At 49.9% G+C, this 3098-nt stretch overlaps 1 pseudogene; it reads left to right on the plus strand.

Moving 5' to 3' along the window:
* Nucleotides 1–860: 860 nt before the first annotated feature.
* LOC115527842 lies at nucleotides 861–953 on the plus strand (annotated as a pseudogene).
* The last annotated feature ends 2145 nt before the right edge of the window (nucleotides 954–3098 follow it).

The raw sequence follows: 3098 nt of genomic DNA on the forward strand, positions 1-3098 counted from the left end.
ATTCAGCAAATTTTTCATGTTTCTTACTTAGAACCTATATTAGTCAGGCTAGGATTGTGCAGGCTGCTGTAATGACTAATCCCCAGATCTCAGGGGTTTAAAGCCACAGAAGTCGATTTCTACTTCTACTACATGTCCAGCACCGAACAGCAGGGGCTTCTGCTCTTCGTAATTGCTAAGGGACCAGGCTGATGGGGCTCCATCATTTCATGACCACCAGCGTCACACAGAGTTTCAGAGTTGACTGGGGCAAGGTCACTTCTGCTCATATGCCTTCAGCCACAGCAAGTCACACGGCCACAGCCAGCTTCGAGGGAGGTGGGGTTATGCACCCAGAAGCGAGCCCTGGGTGGGACTTGATCCCCAAATCCTGTCTCAGGCATCTTTTTCTATCCTGAGCCAAATTTAAAATAGTCATGTGGCACAGAAAGAATTGAAAACAAGTGTAGCCTTGTTTAACTCTGATCTGGAATTGAATGACCATGTCTATAATAGACAGTTAAAAATGTCTCTACAGAGGACTCAGGTCTCAGATCTGCGGAAAGAGTATGTTTTGGAAGAATCTATTGACGCGGTGCCTCCAATCAGTCAGGAATATACTCTATGAGAAGGCACATGGGTGATAGGCCAGCTTATACGGGGCCGGTAAAAATGAAAATGTTCCAGCTTGAGTTGTCTCGGGAAGCTGTGCATGCAAGGTTCACGCCGCCGGATGCGGAGTCTCTGAAGAAGATTTTTTTTGGTGTGAAAAACTCGTGTTAGGTTTCCTTTGTTAACCTTAGTTCCTAAGATTGCTACCTGCACACATGTTGGTCACTTTCAGACCACCAGCGAATCCCTTGAAAACGTCCCGCTGTGGCGCTCCCTCGGGCAGCACGTCCTTTGAAAATGGTACAGAGAAAGTTAGCATGGCCCCTGCGTAAGGATGACAGGACGACTCCAGAAGCTTTTTTCCGGTGGGGGAAGATGAAGAACAGTCTACGGGCTGGAGAGTTGTGTTGGTTGCACAACACCGGGGATGTACTCGATGCCATTGCTGTAATAGTTAACAGGGTAAATTTTATGTATGTATTAGCCCACTAAAAATATCATGTTACACTATAATATTTTGGACATAGTAGGTTAAATAAAATGTATTATTAGCATTTGAAAAAAATTAGGGGGCTCATTAAACACAGCTGGGGCAGACATCTGCACTACAAAAGGCCATTAATAACTGGCCATTAATTACAACACTTCATTTCGAGCATCTAATGCATGACAAGTACAGGTCTAATAATTGCAGATGTAGTAGCTCACTGATGCCTTACGAGGACATGGATGGAGTTATTCTTCTCTCCAGTTTTACAGATGAAGAAACAAACCCTTAAAGAAGATGACTGGTCCAAGGTCGCGTGGCTGACAGGGCCAGGGCCAGGATCAAACCCAGGCTGGCTGGCTGGCCCCAGGTCTTTGTTGTCACCCAGTCCCCAGCGGGGACTGCCCGCGGAAGCATCAAGTTGAGGCAACCATGAGTCCATAGCCCCGGGCTAGCACAGGGGGGCTGGTGCCCTAAGCCCTGCGTCTCCCTGAGCCCTGCTTGGTGACCAGGGCAGGCATCCCAGCCACGTCCTCAGGAATGGGGGACAGACAGTGCTCAAGCCCAGGCCAAAAAGATGTAAAAATTATGTTTCATTGTTCGCTTCCTCGCTGGAGGAATTGGTCCGTCCACAGCTACACGTCAGCGAACGCAGACCGCCCTTCTGCAGGGGAGTTCCTGGTACACCCAAAGGTGGGGGCTTTAGGACCCACTCCTCACACCCAGAGGTGGAGTTGGCAAGCAGCCTGTGGGGCAAGAGTCCCATCACGGGCTAGGGGGTGAGTCTAGCCAGGGTACAAGAGCCATTGGGTTGCTCAGTTTGCTGATGGTCACGAGATACACCTTGACCCTAGGCTGACAGCGGTGATGGAAGTGAAGGCTTTGGTTAGCCCAAGTCCCATCGGGAGGGTTGGGGCTGAGAGGACTCACATCCACCCTCACCTGTTCCCTCCCTCACCCAGCCCCTCCCTCCCTGTGCCCATCCACACCCCTTCGCTCATCCAGCCCCTCCCTCCCTTTGCCCACCCACACCCCTTCCCTCATCCAGACCCTTCCTTCCTATGCCCACCCCCCCAGAAGACCCCTCCCTCCCTGTGCCTACCCACGCCCCCTTCCTTGCCCACCCTCTCCCCATGCCAACCTACACTCCTCAAGTCCCTGAGTTTAGAGTTCTGAGCCAGCTCAGGTGGACAGTTGGATGCCATCTGATGAACACTCACCCTTTCTTGGACAGCCACCTCTGCTGCTGCCTCTCCCCTACCTGCCCATGTGCAGACCCCTTCCCCCCCACCCCCAGCATATATCTTCACTTCATCTCACAGAAGCGTGGAGGCACGGGAACTGCGACACACTTCTGCAGGTGCGAAGATGAGGTCACAAACCTTTAAACTAAGTTGCAGCAATAATGGAAGAGATAGAAGGCGTTTATGTACAAATACTATTCCTTTTCACAGCACAGACATGCTTCTTTCTGTTATCGCTTCTAATTTAAAAGTGTTCAGGGAGCTTCTGAAGGCCACAGACTATAAGGAAGAGCTAGACTGGTTTTATTTTCCTTCGGAAATTGTCTGTCCTCTTGTCTGTGAGCCTAGCTGACTGTCAGCTCCGTGAGGACCAAAGCAGTGGCTTTTATCTTTGATTTTCGTCCCTGTTCCTTGACTTACCCAGGCACGCTCCTCTGTGAGCCGTTCCCCGGGTCACTCTTGCTTTCAGAACTTTGCCTTTCAAGGCTGACTTCCCCAACCACTGAGGCCACATTTGCTCCCCTACCCCCAACCCCCATCCCTGTCTCTGTCGTTCCTGCTCTTTTTCCTGACACATATTGTAATCATGTATTTGTTTGTTATCCTTCTTTTCCTGCTAGAACATTAGCACCTTGAGGGCACAGACTTCGGTTTTGTTCACTGCTATAACCCCAGTGCCTAGAATAGGGACTGTTGAATGAATGAATGAATGAATGAAGGGAGAATGAATGAATGAATGGTTATAGGAATTACCCATCCCGAACAATCCATGTACT

The sequence above is a fragment of the Lynx canadensis genome, chromosome D2, assembly GCF_007474595.2.
Source record: "Lynx canadensis isolate LIC74 chromosome D2, mLynCan4.pri.v2, whole genome shotgun sequence".
Classification (NCBI taxonomy): Eukaryota; Metazoa; Chordata; class Mammalia; order Carnivora; family Felidae; genus Lynx; species Lynx canadensis.